A 16,851-nucleotide genomic window follows, 5' to 3' on the forward strand; every position below is an offset into this window, starting at 1 on the left:
TTTCCATACAAATTGTGAAACTTTTTGTTCTACTTCTGTGAAAAATGCCATTGGTAGTTTGATAGGGATTGCATTGAATCTGTAGATTGCTTTGGGTAGTATAGTCATTTTCACAATGTTGATTTTTCCAATCCAAGAACATGGTATATCTCTCCATCTGTTTGTATCATCTTTAATTTCTTTCATCAGTGTCTTATAATTTTCTGCATACAGGTCTTTTGTCTCCTTAGATAGGTTTATTCCTTGGTATTTTATTCTTTTTGTTGCAGTGGTAAATGGGAGTTTCCTTAATTGCTCTTTCAGATTTTTCATCATTAGTGTATAGGAATGCCAGAGATTTCTGTGCATTAACTTTGTATCCTGCAACTTTACCAAATTCATTGATTAGCTCTAGTAATTTTCTCATAGCATCTTTAGGATTCTCTATGTATAGTATCATGTCATCTGCAAACAGTGACAGTTTTACTTCTTTTCCGATGTAAATTCCCTTTATTTCCTTTTCTTCTCTGATTGCTGTGGCTAAAACTTCCAAAACTATGTTGAATAAGAGTGGTGAGAGTGGGCAACCTTGTCTTTTTCCTGATCTTAGTGGAAGTGGTTTCAGTATTTCACCATTGAGAATGATGTTGGCTGTGGGTCTGTCATATATATCCTTTATTATGTTGAAGTAAGTTCCCCCTATGCCTACTTTCTGTAGAGTTTTTATCATAAATGGTGTTGAATTTTGTCAAAAGCTTTTTCTGCATCTATTGATATGATCATGTGGTTTTTAACCTTCAATTTGTTAATATGATGTATCACATTGATTGAATTGCATATATTGAATAATCCTTGCATTCCTGGGATAAACCCCATTTGATCATACTGTATGATCCTTTTACTGTGCTTTCCATTTCTGTGTGCTAGTATTTTGTTGAGGATTTTTGTCTATGTTCATCAGTGATATTGGCCCATAGTTTTCTTTTTTTGTGACACCTTTGTCTGGCTTTGGTATCAGGGCGATGGTGACCTTGTAGAATGAGTTTGAGAGTGTTCCTCCCTCTGCTATATTTTGGAAGAGTTTGAGAAGGATAGGTTTTACCTCTTCTCTAAATGTTTGATGGAATTCACTGGTGGAGCCATCTGGTCCTGGGCTTTTTTTTGTTGGAAGATTTTTAATCATAGTTTCAATTTCAGTGCTTGTGATTGGTCTGTTTATATTTTCTATTTCTTCCTGGTTCAGTCTTGGAAAGTTGTGCTTTTCTCAGAATTTCTCCATTTCTTCCAGGTTGTCCATTTTATTGGCATAGAGTTGCTTGTCATAATCTCTCATGATCCTTTGTATTTCTGCAGTGTCAGTTGTTACTTCTCCTTTTTCATTTCTAATTCTGTTGATTTGAGTCTTCTCTCTTCTTTTCTTGATGAGTCTGCCTAGTGGTTTATCAATTTTGTTTATCTTCTCAAAGAACCACCTTTTAGTTTTACTGATCTTTGCTATTGTTTCCTTCATTTCTTTTTCATTTATTTCTGATCTGATCTTTATGATTCTTTTCCTTCTGTTAACTTTGGGGTTTTTTTGTTCTTCTTTCTCTAATTGCTTTAGGTGTACCGTTAGGTTGTTTATTTGAGATTTCTTGTTTCTTGAGGTAGGATTGTATTGCCATAACCTTCCCTCTTAGAACTGCTTTTATTGCATCCCATACATTTTGGGCTGTCGTGTGTTCATTGTCATTTGTTTCTAGGTATTTTTGGATTTCCTCAGTGATCTCTTGGTTATTTAGTAGCATATTGTTTAGCCTCCATGTGTTTTCATTTTTTACAGATTTTTTCTGTAATTAATATGTAGTCTTATAGTGTTGTGGTCAGAAAAGATACTTGATATGATTTCAATTTTCTTAAATTTACCAAGGCTTAATTTGTGACCCAAGATATAATCTATCCTGGAGAATGTTCCATGAGCACATGAGAAGAAAGTGCCTCTGTTTTTTTGGATGGAATGTCCTATAAATATCAATTAAGTCCATCTTGTTTAATGTGTCATTTAAAGCTTGTGTTTTCTTATTTATTTTCATTTTGGTTGATCTGTCCATTGGTGAAAGTGGGGTGTTAAATTCCCCTACTATCATGGTGTTACTGTCAATTTTCCCTTTTATGGCTGTTAGGATTTGCCTTATGTATTGAGGTGCTCCTATGTTGAATGCATAAATATTTACAATTGTTATATCTTCTTCTTGGATTGATCCCTTGATCATTATGTAGTGTCCTTCTTTGTCTCTTGTGATAGTCTTTGTTTTACAGTCTTATTTTGTCTGATGTGAGAATTGCTACTCCATCTTTCTTTTGGTTTCCATTTGCATGGAATATTTTTTTCCATCCCCTCACTTTCAGTCTGTATGTGTCCCTAGGTCTGAAGTGGGTCTCTTGTAGACAGCAAATATATGGGTCTTGTTTTTCTATCCATTCAGCCAGTCTGTGTCTTTTGGTTGGAGCATTTAATTCATTTACATTTAAGGTAATGATCAATATGTATGTTCCTATTACCATTTTCGTAATTGTTTTGGGTTTGTTATTGCAGGCCTTTTCCTTCTCTTGTGTTTCCTGCCAAGAGAAGTTCCTTTAGCATTTGTTGTAGAGCTGGTTTGGTGGTGCTGAATTCTCTTCACTTTTGATTATCTGTAAAGGTTTTAATTTCTCCATGAAATCTGAATGAGATCCTTGCTGGGTAGAGTAATATTGGTTGTAGGTTTTTCCTTTTCATCACTTTAAATATGTCCTGCCACTCCCTTCTGGCTTGCAGAGTTTCTGCTGTTAGGTCAGCTGTTAACCTTATGGAGAATCCTTTGTATGTTATTTGTTGCTTTTCCCTTGCTGCTTTTAATATTTTTTCTTTGTATTTAATTTTTGATAGTTTGATTAATATGTGTCTTGGCGTGTTTCTCCTTGGATTTATCCTGTATGGGACTCTCTGTGCTTCCTAGACTTGATTGGCTATTTCCTTTCCCATATTAGGAAAGTTTTCAACTATAATCTCTTCAAATATTTTCTCAGTCCCTTTCTTTTTCTCTCCTTCTTCTGGGACCCCTATAATTTGAATATTGGTGCATTTAATATTGTCCCAGAGGTCTCTGAAAATGTCCTCAATACTTTTCATTCTTTTTTCTTTATTCTGCTCTGTGGTAGTTATTTCCACTATTTTATCTCCCAGGTCACTTATCCGTCCTTCTGCCTCAGTTAATCTGCTATTGATTCCTTCTAGAGAATTTTAAATTTCATTTATTTTGTTGTTCATCATTGCTTGTTTGCTCTTTAGTTCTTCTAGGTTCATGTTAAACGTTTCCTGTATAATCTCTATTCTATTTCCAAGATTTGGGTCATCTTTACTATCATTACGCTGAATTCTTTTTCAGGTAGACTGCCTATTTCCTCTTCATTTTCTTGGTCTGGTGGGTTTTTACCTTTCTTTTTCATCTGCTGCGTATTTCTCTGTCTTCTCATTTTGCTTAACTTACTGTGTTTGGGGTCTCCTTTTGGCAGGCTGTAGGTTCGTGGTTCCCATTGTTTTTGGTGTCTGCCCCAGTGGGTAAGGTTGGTTCAGTGGCTTGTGTAGGCTTCCTGGTGGAGGAGACTGGTGCCTGTGTTCTGGTGGTTGAAGATGGATCCTGTCTTTCTGGTGGGCAGGACTGCATCTGGTGGTATGCTTTTTGGTGTCTGTGAACTGATCATGATTTTAGGCAGCCTCTCTGCTAATGGGTTGGGTTGTGTTCCTGTCTTGCTAGTTGTTTGGCATGGGGTGTCCAGCACTGGAGCTTACTGGTCGCTGAGTGGAGCTGGGTCTTAGCGTTGAGACGGAGCTCTTTGGGAGAGCTGTCACCAATTGATATTACATGGAACCCAGAGGTCTCTGGTGGTCCAATGTTCTGAACTCGGCTCTCCCACCTCTGAGTCCCAGTCGTGACACCCAGCCAGAGCACCAAGGCTCATTTGTGAAGCTCTGAGGTCCTAGTGTTACTGAACCAACTTGGTTTTGTTTGATGGCAGCAACAAGAATGCTGAGATTCCAAGGTTTGCAGCAAACAGAGGGCTTATTCATAAGGCAGCCAAGTGACAGGAGACCCAGTCTCAGATTTGCCTCCCTGAAGACAAGGGGCTCAAGGTTTTTGGGGAACAAAGAATAAAAAAGCACAGCAGTCTGAGGTGCAGTGAGTGTGAGGCGCGTGGGGAATGGAAAATGGTGACACTAATTTTTAAGAGAAGAATTGGTAGTAATAATAGTGGCAGATATGCTTTTAGAAACATTAAATTTGTTTTATTTTCTACTTGATCAGAAGTGGTTTGGGGAAGAAGTGGGGAGGGAGAAATAGAAACACAGAAAGAGAAACACACATAGTCACAGACCGAGAGAGGTGGAAGGAAAGTCTGAAAGAGACAGAGAGACAGAGAAAGAGAGACAAAAAGTGACACACTTAGACAAACACATGGCACCATAGAGAGAAGCACACAGAAAAAAGCACATACAGAATCAGAGAGAGACAGACACACACACTATATGAATCAGAAGGGAAATGAGAGTTGGGGGCTTCTGGGGGGGAGGCTGAGGGATGGGAAAGGGTCCTGGGATGTAGGGCTTGTGAAGGAGCTATGAAAGGCCGGGAGAAGACTGATTAATCTCCTCTCTTGGGACTAGACCACATAACAGACCTGATTTCAGAAATGCTTCAGATATTGTTGTTAAGTATATTGAGGATCATTTCTCTAATCCTGAGAAATACAGTGAGTCTGTACAGTGAAGGAACTTTCAGACTTATCCAGATGATAACCCCTTGAGGATACAGGACATGAAGACCTCCCTTTCCTTCTCTCTCACTTTTCTGTCTCCTTCTCTATTTCCCTCTGGCCCCACAAATATAAGAGCAGCTGACTTAAGTATATGTCAGGAAATGTTCAACACAGGTTAGGCAGGCTGCAAGCAGCTGTGTGCAGCCTTGGTGGGGTGGGGGTCGCTGTGAGCTCTACGTTTGGGAGGGCCTCAAAAGTTTGCTCCCCCTGGACCATTCAAACCATTCTAGACTTCTAGATTGAGGCACATAGCACTGAGGCAGCTACTATCCAGTTTATAGCATCGCAATTACAGCAGAAACCTGACTATGCTGGGAAGGGCTTTAGTCCCTGATCCACATAATATTTGATACCTCCCTCCGGATCAGAAAGCCCCAAAGTTAATGTCCAGGATCCAAATATTTTCTAAACGGCTTCTCAGCTGACAGCCGGAGCCAGCCATCAGAGGTTTGACCAGACTGTGTGCAGCTGACAGTTAGACCATAGAACAGTTAACTTTCACGTGAGAAATTGAGTTGACATCGAATGGGGAGGAAGTAGTTATCATAGGGTATGATAAAAATAATTTCTGAGTCTATGGCTCTAGTGTTCATCCCAAGTGATCTGTGCCTCGTCCCAGTCAGTGAATGCTGAGGTCAAAATATTGTGTGGGAATTGTCAGGAGCATAACTGCCTTTGGAGACAGAGATTTCAGATTACATTTTGATAGTGCACTATTCTATGGAGAACCCACAAGTCCTAGAACCAGAAAGACCATAGTGGTTTTCTAGTCCAACTGCTTGCTTTACTCAGGAGGACGCACAAGACCACAGAGGTTAAGGGACTGCTTTAAGATCACTCAAGATTTGGTGACAGAACTGTGACTAGAACCCAGGATTCATACTCTTCATCCTGTTTTATTTCCACATAGGGTACGTAAATAAATAGTATTATTTTAAATAGAAATTGATGGTCTTTTTGAAAATTTCCAGTTAATAGTCAGAGGGACATCAGTGCGTAGAGTGCATGTGTAATAAACAGTGAGAATCAGAAGGAGAACTAAGAAGAAGTATCCAGCATTTAGCCTAATCTGAGTGCAATAAATATCTGTTGAATGAAATGAATGGGATTACATTATTAGCATTTTTCTCAGGAGGTTCCTGTTATATGAAACAGCCACAAAATAATTTACCTTAGTGAAGGATACAGGGCTGACAACTCAAATGGGTGTCATTTTGGAAAGATGTTTTTCTTATGTAATTAAAGCTAATGGAAATTTCACTAACCAAAGAAATGCTAAAGATAGAAGGTGCTCAAGAGATGAACAGATGCAAACAATATGTAACTACTTAAGAAAGTACACTCTCAGCACGTATAAAACTCCTTTGTTGTCCCTGCAGAGTGAAGTGAGTCCTATTTCCCAAGTCTCTTTATTTTGGATTTTCTTCCAATGTAAAAGAAAAAAATCCGGGCTTCCCTGGTGGCGCAGTGGTTGAGAGTCCGCCTGCCGATGCAGGGGACACGGGTTTGTGCCCCGGTCCGGAAAGATCCCACATGCCACGGAGCGGCTGGGCCCGTGAGCCGTGGCCGCTGAGCCTGCGCGTCCGGAGCCTGTGCTCCGCAACAGGAGAGGCCGCAACAGTGAGAGGCCCGCGTACCACAAAAAAAAAAAAAAAATCCTTCCCTGTAAAATTCAACAGCATAGACTACAAAGCCAGGATTTCATAGAAGTGGTAGGTGATTTGGAGAGAGTTAGCCCCCCAACTCCCACACATCACTCTTAAATAGAATATTTCATCAAATACTGCCACCAGCAAAATGGGACAGGGGGCAGTGTTCCTCCTGGAAATTGAAATAGCATTGAAAGATTGAGTGAACCAGATTATATGTCATATTTTTCAGATAACTAGATTCTCTGGGGACTAAAGAGTGATAAAGGTTTAATAGGATCTCAATGAATCTCTCAGGTCTCCTTGTATTTCATTGTATTCTTAACATGAATCATGTAAAAGTTCATCAGATCAACTCATTTCTCAGCTGTGTTTGTGTCTTAAGACCTTCACTCTTGTTTGGCAAATCCTTGTGTGATGATCTGTCTGTGGTTCCAGGTCACCTGAGCATTTAGGCTGCTGTTCTGTTTATAGCTCCCAAAACATCTTATTTTTCCCAGAGGCTACATCATCCTGGCCTTTTGACATATTGGAAGGACAGAGATATTACAAAACAGCTCTTTGAGCATCTCTACTTTGGGCAATAAATTGCTAAGTGAACATAGAAGGACAAGGATTTCCTTTACAATTGCTCCTTGTATTAGCCCAAGCCAAAATAATGCTTACCAGGGTCATTTTTGGCTAGTCTTAAGAATGCCAATTTCAATCCAATAAACTTAATATGTAAAAAATAAAGTTTCAGAAGAATCTAAGTGCCACTGTATTAGAGAGTAAAAATTTTAATTTACTGATAAAAAATTAAAGATTCCTCAGAGAATATTGTATATCTTGGCAATATATACTTCAAAGATTCTTATGTTAAATGCTTCTACAAGGACACATTTTAAAGCATATGAATATTCTACATTTTTTAACATCTTTATTGGAGTATAATTGCTTTACAATGGTATGTTAGCTTCAGCTTCACAACAAAATGAATCAGTTATATACATACATATATTCCCATATCTCTTCCCGCTTGCGTCTCCCTCCCTCCCACCCTCCCTATCCCACCCCTCCAGGCGGTCACAAAGCACCGAGCTGATCTCCCTGTGCTATGCGGCTGCTTCCCATTAGCTATTTACCTTACGTTTGGTAGTGTATATATGTCCATGCCTCTTTATCTCTTTGTCACCGTTTACCCTTCCCCCTCCCCATAACCTCAAGTCCATTCTCTAGTAAGTCTGTGTCTTTATTCCTGTTTCACCCCTAGGTTTTTCATGACATTTTTTTTTAAATTCCATATATATGTGTTAGCATACGGTATTTGTCTCTCTCTTTCTGACTTACTTCACTCTGTATGACAGACTCTAGGTCTATCCACCTCATTACAAATAGCTCAATTTCGTCTCTTTTTATGGCTGAGTAATATTCCATTGTATATATGTGCCACATCTTCTTTATCCATTCATCCGATGACGGGCACTTAGGTTGTTTCCATCTCTGGGCTATTGTAAATAGAGCTGCAATGAACATTTTGGTACATGACTCTTTTTGAATTATGGTTTTCTCAGGGTATATGCCCAGTAGTGGGATTGCTGGGTCATATGGTAGTTCTATTTGTAGCTTTTTAAGGAACCTCCATACTGTTCTCCACAGTGGCTGTATCAATTTACATTCCCACCAACAGTGTAAGAGGGTTCCCTTTTCTCCACACCCTCTCCAGCATTTATTGTTTCTAGATTTTTTGATGATGGCCATTCTGACTGGTGTGAGATGATATCTCATTGTAGTTTTGATTTGCATTTCTCTCATGATTAGTGATGTTGAGCATTCTTTCATGTGTTTGTTGGCAGTCTGTATATCTTCTTTGGAGAAATGTCTATTTAGGTCTTCTGCCCATTTTTGGATTGGGTTGGTTTTTTTTTTGTTATTAAGCTGCATGAGCTGCTTATAAATTTTGGAGATCAATCCTTTGTCAGTTGCTTCATTTGCAAATATTTTCTCCCATTCTGAGGGTTGTCTTTTGGTCTTCTTTATGGTTTCCTTTGCTGCGCAAAAGCTTTTAAGTTTCATTAGGTCCCATTTGTTTACTCTTGTTTTTATTTCCATTTCTCTAGGAGGTGGGTCAAAAAGGACCTTGCTGTGATTTATGTCATAGAGTGTTCTGCCTATGTTTTCCTCTAAGAGTTTGATAGTTTCTGGCCTTACATTTAGGTCTTTAATCCATTTTGAGCTTATTTTTGTGTATGGTGTTAGGGAGTGATCTAATTTCATACCTTTACATGTAGCTGTCCAGTTTTCCCAGCACCACTTATTGAATAGGCTGTCCTTTCTCCACTGTACATTTCTGCCTCCTTTGTCAAAGATAAGGTGACCATATGTGCGTGGGTTTATCTCTGGGCTTTCTATCCTGTTCCATTGATCTATCTTTCTGTTTTTGTGCCAGTACCATACCGTCTTGATAACTGTAGCTTTGTAGTATAGTCTGAAGTCTGGGAGCCTGATTCCTCCAGTTCCTTCTTTCGTTCTCAAAATTGCTTTGGCTATTCGGGGTCTTTTGTGTTTCCATACAAATTGTGAAATTTTTTGTTCTAGTTCTGTGAAAAATGCCAGTGGTAATTTGATAGGGATTGCATTGAATCTATAGATTGCTTTCGGTAGTAGAGTCATTTTCACAATGTTGATTCTTCCAATCCAAGAACATGGTATATCTCTCCATCTATTTGTATCGTCTTTAATTTCTTTCATCAGTGTCTTATAATTTTCTGCATACAGCTCTTTTGTCTCCTTAGGTAGGTTTATTCCTAGATATTTTATTCTTTTTGTTGCAATGGTAAATGGGAGTGTTTTCTTGATTTCACTTTCAGATTTTTCATCATTAGTATATAGGAATGCCAGAGATTTCTGTGCATTAATTTTGTATCCAGCCACTTTACCAAATTCATTGATTAGCTCTAGTAGTTTTCTGGTAGCATCTTTAGGGTTCTCTATGTATAGGATCATGTCATCTGCAAACAGTGACAGCTTTACTTCTTCTTTTCCGATTTGGATTCCTTTTATTTCCTTTTCTTCTCTGATTGCTGTGGCTAAAACTTCCAAAACTATGTTGAATAAGAGTGGTGAGAGTGGGCAACCTTGTCTTGTTCCTGATCTTAGTGGAAATGCTTTCAGTTTTTCACCATTGAGGATGATGTTTGCTGTGGGCTTGTCATATATGGCCTTTATTATGTTGAGGAAAGTTCCCTCTATGCCTACTTTCTGCAGGGTTTTTATCATAAATGGGTGTTGAATTTTGTCAAAAGCTTTCTCTGCATCTATTGAGATGATCATATGGTTTTTCTCCTTCAGTTTGTTAATATGGTTTATCACATTGATAGATTTGCGTATATTGAAGAATCCTTGCATTCCTGGAATAAACCCCACTTGATCATGGTGTATGATCTTTTTAATGTGCTGTTGGATTCTGTTTGCTAGTATTTTGTTGAGGATTTTTGCATCTATGTTCATCAGTGATATTGGCCTGTAGTTTTCTTTCTTTGTGACATCCTTGTCTGGTTTTGGTATCAAGGTGATGGTGGCCTCGTAGAAGGAGTTTGGGAGTGTTCCTCCCTCTGCTATATTTTGGAAGAGTTTGAGAAGGATAGGTGTTAGCTCTTCTCTAAATGTTTGATAGAATTCGCCTGTGAAGCCATCTGGTCCTGGGCTTTTCTTTGTTGGAAGATTTTTAATCACAGTTTCAATTTCAGTGCTTGTGATTGGTCTGTTCATATTTTCTATTTCTTCCTGATTCAGTCTTGGTAGGTTGTGCATTTCCAAGAATTTGTCCATTTCTTCCAGATTGTCCATTTTATTGGCATAGAGTTGCTTGTAGTAATCTCTCATGATCTCTTTTATTTCTGCAGTGTCAGTTGTTACCTCTCCTTTTTCATTTCTAATTCTATTGATTTGAGTCTTCTCCCTTTTTTTCTTGATGAGTCTGGCTAGTGGTTTATCTATTTTGTTTATCTTCTCAAAGAACCAGCTTTTAGTTTTATTGATCTTTGCTATTGTTTCCTTCATTTCTTTTTCATTTATTTCTGATCTGATTTTTATGATTTCTTTCCTTCTGCTAGCTTTGGGGTTTTTTTGTTCTTCTTTCTCTAATTGCTTGAGGTGCAAGGTTAGGTTGTTTATTCGAGATGTTTCCTGCTTCTTAAGGTGGGCTTGTATTGCTATAAACTTCCCCCTTAGAACTGCTTTTGTGGCATCCCACAGGTTTTGGGTCGTTGTGTCTCCATTGTCGTTTGTTTCTAGGTATTTTTTGATTTCCTCTTTGATTTCTTCAGTGGTCACTTCATTATTAAGTAGTGTATTGTTTAGCCTCCATGTGTTTGTATTTTTTACAGATCTTTTCCTGTAATTGATATCTAGTCTCATGGTGTTGTGGTCAGAAAAGATACTTGATACAATTTCAATTTTCTTAAATTTACCAAGGCTTGATTTGTGACCAAAGATATGATCTATCCTGGAGAATGTTCCATGAGCACTTGAGAAAAATGTGTATTCTGTTGTTTTTGGATGGAATGTCCTATAAATATCAATTAACTCCATCTCGTTTAATGTATCATTTAAAGCTTGTGTTTCCTTATTTATTTTCATTTTGGATGATCTGTCCATTGGTGAAAGTGGGGTGTTAAAGTCCCCTACTATGAATGTGTTACTGTCGATTTCCCCTTTTATGGTTGTCAGTATTTGCCTTATGTATTGAGGTGCACCTAAGTTGGGTGCATAAATATTTACAATTGTTATATCTTCCTCTTGGATCGATCCCTTGATCATTATGTAGTGTCCTTCTTTGTCTCTTCTAATAGTCTTTGTTTTAAAGTCTATTTTGTCTGATATGAGAATTGCTACTCCAGCTTTCTTTTGGTTTCCATTTGCATGAAATACCTTTTTCCATCCCCTTACTTTCAGTCTGTATGTGTCTCTAGGTCTGAAGTGGGTCTCTTGTAGACAGCAAATATATGGGTCTTGTTTTTGTATCCATTCAGCCAATCTGTGTCTTTTGGTGGGAGCATTTAGTCCATTTACATTTAAGGTAATTATCGATATGTGTGTTCCTATTCCCATTTTCTTAATTGTTTTGGGTTCATTATTGTAGGTCCTTTCCTTCTTTTGTGTTTCTTGCCTAGAGAAGTTCCTTTAGCAGTTGTTGTAGAGCTGGTTTGGTGGTGCTGAACTCTCTCAGCTTTTGCTTGTCTGTAAAGGTTTTAATTTCTCCATCAAATCTGAATGAGATCCTTGCTGGGTAAAGTAATCTTGGTTACAGGTTTTTCTCCTTCAACACTTTCAATATGTCCTGCCACTCCCTTCTGGCTTGCAGAGTTTCTGCTGAAAGATCAGCTGTTAACCTTATGGGGATTCCCTTGTGTGTTATTTGTTGTTTTTCCCTTGCTGCTTTTAATATGTTTTCTTTGTATTTAATTTTTGACAGTTTGATTAATATGTGTCTTGGCATATTTCTCCTTGGATTTATCCTGTATGGGACTCTCTGTGCTTCCTGGACTTGATTAACTATTTCTTTTCCCATATTAGGGAAGTTTTCAACTATAATCTCTTCAAATATTTTCTCAGTCCCTTTCTTTTTCTCTTCTTCTTCTGGAACCCCTATAATTCGAATGTTGGTGCGTTTAATGTTGTCCCAGAGGTCTCTGAGACTGTCCTCAGTTCTTTTCATTCTTTTTTCTTTTTTCTGCTCTGCAGTAGTTATTTCCACTATTTTATCTTCCAGGTCACTTATCCGTTCTTCTGCCTCAGTTATTCTGCTATTGATCCCATCTAGAGTACTTTTAATTTCATTTATTGTGTTGTTCATCGTTGCTTGTTTCATCTTTAGTTCTTCTAGGTCCTTGTTAACTGATTCTTGCAATTTGTCCATTCTATTGTCCATTCTATCTCCAAGATTTCGGATCAACCTTACTATCATTATTCTGAATTCTTTTTCAGGTAGACTGCCTATTTCCTCTTCATTTGTTAGGTCTGGTGGGTTTTTATCTTGCTCCTTCATCTGCTGTGTGTTTTTCTGTCTTTTCATTTTGCTTATCTTACTGTGTTTGGGGTCTCCTTTTTTGCAGGCTGAAGGTTCGTAGTTCCTGTTGTTTTTTGTGTCTGTCCCCAGTGGCTAAGGTTGGTTCAGTGGGTTGTGTAGGCTTCCTGGTGGAGGGTACTAGTGCCTGTGTTCTGGTGTATGAGGCTGGATCTTGTCTTTCTGGTGGGCAGGTCCACGTCTGGTGGTGTGTTTTGGGGTGCCTGTAGACTTACTATGATTTTGGGCAGCCTCTCTGCTAATGGGTGGGGTTGTGTTCCTGTCTTGCTAGTTGTTTGGCATAGGATGTCCAGCACTGTAGCTTGCTGGTCGTTGAGCGAAGCTGGGTGCTGGCGTTGAGATGGAGATCTCTCGGAGATTTTTGCTGTTTGATATTATGTGCAGCTGGGAGGCCTCTTGTGGACCAGTGTCCTGAAGTTGGCTCTCCCACCTCAGAGGCACAGCACTGACTCCTGGCTGCAGCACCAAGAGCCTTTCATCCACAGGGCTCCTTAATTTGGGATGATTCGTTGTCTATTCAGGTATTCCACAGATGCAGGGTATATCAAGTTGATTGTGGAGCTTTAATCCGCTGCTTCTGAGGCTGCTGGGAGAGATTTCCCTTTCTCTTCTTTGTTCTGACAGTTCCCAGGGGCTCAGCTTTGGATTTGGCCCCGCCTGTGCGTGTAGGTCGCCGGAGGGCGTCTGTTCTTTGCTCAGACAGGACGGGGTTAAAGGAGCCGCTGATTCGGAGGCTCTGGCTCACCCGGGCCGGGGGGTAGGGAGGGTCACGTAGTGCGGGGCGGGCCTGCAGCGGCAGAGGCCGGCGTGACGCTGCAGCCTGAGGGCGCCGTGCGCTCTCCCGGGGGAGTCTTCCCTGGATCCCGGGACCCTGGCAGTGGCGGGCTGCACAGGCTCCCCGGAAGGGCGTGTGGCTAGTGACCTGTGCTCGCACACAGGCCTCCTGGCGGCGGCAGCAGCGGCCTCAGCGTCCCATGTCCGTCCCTGGGCTCCGCACTCTTAGCCGCGGCTCGCGCCCGTCCCTGGAGCTCTCTCAAGCAGCGCTCTTAATCCCCTCTCCTCGTGCACCAGGAAACAAAGAGGGACGTAAAAGTCTCTTGCCTCTTCGGCAGGTCCAGACCCCTCCCCGGACTCTCTCCCGGCCAGCCGCGGCGCACCAACGCCCTGCAGGCTGTGTTCACGCCGCCAACCTCAGTCCTGTCCCGGCGCTCCGACAAAAGCCGGAGCCTCAGCTCCCAGCCCCACCCGCCCCGGCGGGTGAGCAGACAAGCCTCTCGGCTGGTGAGTGCCGGTCGGCCCGATCCTCTGCGCTGGAATCTGTCCGCTTTGCCCTCCGCACCCCTGTTGCTGTGTTCTCCTCCGCGGCTCCCAAGCTCCCCCACTCCGCCTCCCGAAGTCTCCACCCGCGAAGGGGCTTCCTAGTGTGTGGACACTTTTCCTCCTTCACAGCTCTCTCCCGCTGGTGCAGGACCCGTCCCTATCCTTTTGTCTCTGTTTAGTTTTTTCTTTTGCCCTAACCAGGTACGTGGGGGGGTTCCTTGCCTTTTGGGAGGTCTGAGGTCTTCTGCCAGCGTTCAGTAGGTGCTCCGTAGGAGTTGTTCCACGCGTAGATGTACTCCTGGTGTGTCTGTGGAGAGGAAGGTGATCTCCGCGTCTTACTCTTCCGCCATCTTCCCATATCTTGTTATTCTACATTTTAAAAGCCATATCTTTTGTTCATATACCACACAAAATAAACTTTACCATGCATTAGTCCATCAAAGCTCATTTTGTTTCTAGAACGGCATGATTACATGCATATTAAAAATAAAGAATATATTTCAGAAAGATCAAGGGACTGGTCTCAAGACACACAGCTAGAAAGAAACAAGGTAAGACAAATATTCTCATGCAAGAACTCAAGATATTAAAACTATTTAAAAATATATATTCCAGCATATATTCTCTTAAATGCTTGATCCCTCAACAACCATCTAATGCTTTTGGGGTTCCCTTCAGAAGGAAAAGACCTGTTTATCAAATTATATAGGGCTGGGAAATATATATTTTTATGAAAATTGTATTTATGAAATCAAAGACTGAGATCAAAAGATAAACTTGAAAGTAACGTATCTTTGCCATTCAATTGGATTGCTTGTAAACCATCCCAGAAGATAAGAATTGATTTAAGATCTCCAAAAAGAAAAAAAAATAGATTATGCACCTTATTTGTGTCAACCATAACAATTCCATTGCTTAACAACTCTACTCAACTAAAATTCTGTTATAATTTAGAACTATTCACCTGTGAAGAATGATTATTGATTACTAAACCAGAATCTGTTAAGAACAAAAATCCTCACTGAATCTTCTTCATGCTGACCTTCAGGTTACTTGATCTTTATTTTGTTTCTAATACTTGATATCTATTTAGATATAGTTCTTAAAAAGTAAAATGTCATGTTTCTCCTTAATTCCAAAACTTTAGACCTTATTCAATATTAAAGTAAAAGTTCAAAAAATACTGAATGCAATAAGGGCATTGTTTTACAGATCAAGCTGGATACATACTTAAGGATTGCAATTTTAAAATATTATTTTGTTAGTCAGTCCACTGTCTGCAGCTGTCATCTACACTGTGCCAACTTTTGGCTATTGCCATTTTCTCAAATCTTTGCCATCTAACAGGCATTTTGGTTCCCAGTTACCCCTTCTCTGCAATTGTCCTCAGTCCACAGCAGTGGTCCTCAAATTTTAGCAAGTTTCAGAATCATCTAGAGGGCTTGATAAAACCCAGGTTGCTTGGCTCCACCTCTAGTTTCTAATTCAGTAGGTCTGGAAGAGTCCCAAGAATTTGCATTTGGAGCTGGTTCCCTGGTAATGCTGATGCTGCAGATCCAGGGCCCACACTTTGTGATCATGTATTCTGTATTTCTGGTGATTTCCATTTCTTCAGTTTACCTTTTGGTACACTGGAAAGACAGAACTTTCCTAAAACAACTCTTTTCTCTCATTTTCAATTATCCAGGGTAACGGAGTTTTCTTTCATCCTTTTGCCCCCAAGCAACATCATGATCTAGTAGAGCTGTAATAGCTATTCACAGAGGAAAGAGATTCTCCCTCGGGCCATTTATAATATAAACTTCCTTTTACCAAGACTTGTGCCCTGCCTTCTGGGACCCAGAAAAACATGGAAGAACAGCTCTTCCTTCTTTAAAGAACAGTTTCTAAACAAAATCTGGTGAGACAGTCAGAAATATATAGGATCTTCAGTGCCCTGCGTGGCATTTACCCTTGTACATCCTGAGATACATGACAAACCACTTCTTGTTTCCACTATGGCCAGACAAGGTGTTATGCAGGCAGAAAAGTGTTGAAATTATTGGAGTGATTCCTCCTGGTGTGCACACTCATAGTCATTTAGCCTTAGGATAATTTCAAGCCTTAGGCTGCCCATTAAAGTAATGAAAGAAATGCATAAAACAAATCAGGCTTGGACTGATGTTGGTGGGACTAGAGTTAGTAATGCCCAAAAACCTAGCTGCTTTTTCTTTGGTTATAGCAAGTCTTACTGATTTTTGTATTGAAAAGACCCTTGGCTTCTGATTTTAACATGCTTTCTCTTGAATTGTATAAAAGCAGAGTTTCTATAAAGAGTATTTTATTTGATTCTACTAACAGCATCAATCATCTGCCAGATAATAGAGTCAATGTTTAAAAGACACGACTCCTGCCTTTGGGAACTTACACAAAATGTAGACATGGCAGGGCAACATTAGACATTTTTCTGCATAATTAGAACTACCTAGGGAAAGTGTATTTCATCACACACTCTATAGAAGATTCTTTGGCTGAGGCCCTTTCATAAGGGATTAACCTTCAGATGCATTCTCCTTCCTCCCACCAGATGTGCATTTCTCTTACAAACACTCCCAAATAATTCAATACTTTATGTAGTGAAATAACTGCAATGGAGTAGAGAGTCCTTTCTCCATCCCAAGGATTGATTTTTTTTCTATGAAACACCTAGTCACAGGAGGTCAATATCTGTGTGTTTCTGTAGATGGTCAGAGTACGGTGAAAGAGGTAAGCAGGGACCATAATGCAGGGCAAGCAGCTGTCCTACTTAAAATAAATAAATAAAAATGCAGGCAAAATAATTTCTTCTTCCAGCCCTTGCATTTGCTAAACCCTCAGCTGTATTTGCTATATACCAGTCTTAGGTTCATTACTCTTTAAACACATTAATTATCACTGCTTTGACTAACTCCTTGAGATATTTACATATTGTAAACAGTTCTGGTATTCTTTGCAAACATACTGTGAAGGACCCGTTGGGTT

This window comes from Lagenorhynchus albirostris, chromosome 4 (assembly GCF_949774975.1).
Source record: "Lagenorhynchus albirostris chromosome 4, mLagAlb1.1, whole genome shotgun sequence".
Taxonomy (NCBI): Eukaryota; Metazoa; Chordata; class Mammalia; order Artiodactyla; family Delphinidae; genus Lagenorhynchus; species Lagenorhynchus albirostris.